The sequence below is a fragment of the Apis dorsata genome, unplaced genomic scaffold (genome assembly GCF_000469605.1).
Source record: "Apis dorsata unplaced genomic scaffold, Apis dorsata 1.3 scaffold_553, whole genome shotgun sequence".
NCBI classification, from domain to species: Eukaryota; Metazoa; Arthropoda; class Insecta; order Hymenoptera; family Apidae; genus Apis; species Apis dorsata.
In genome coordinates this window covers 230983-231239 of record NW_006263769.1, presented here as the reverse complement: position 1 = coordinate 231239, position 257 = coordinate 230983, and the positions used below count along the sequence as shown (strand labels likewise).

General features: G+C 19.1%; 1 protein-coding gene across 1 annotated transcript in view; it reads right to left on the bottom strand.

Annotated features, from left to right (window-relative positions):
• The window catches only part of LOC102676243 (large neutral amino acids transporter small subunit 2), a 12176-nt gene that overhangs the window by 2372 nt on the left and 9547 nt on the right, over positions 1 to 257 (bottom strand). The window lies entirely within an intron of this gene.

Sequence of the window (257 nt, the reverse complement as noted above, 5' to 3'; positions counted from 1 at the left end):
TGACTTATTGCAATTAATATTCATAAATTAAAATGAGAACAATTTTATAAATCACTAAATAAATACAAAATATTTTTAAAATCTGGATAATTTAGATTAAAGATACTATCATAAATATTGTTTTAATCTGTCACTCGACAATATTATCTTAATCTTTCTTTTATGATTATATTGAATAACAAATTATCTAACACTTCAAATATCAGAAAAAGAATCAAGTTGTAATATTACGTAAATACTACTCGAAATAAAAGTAT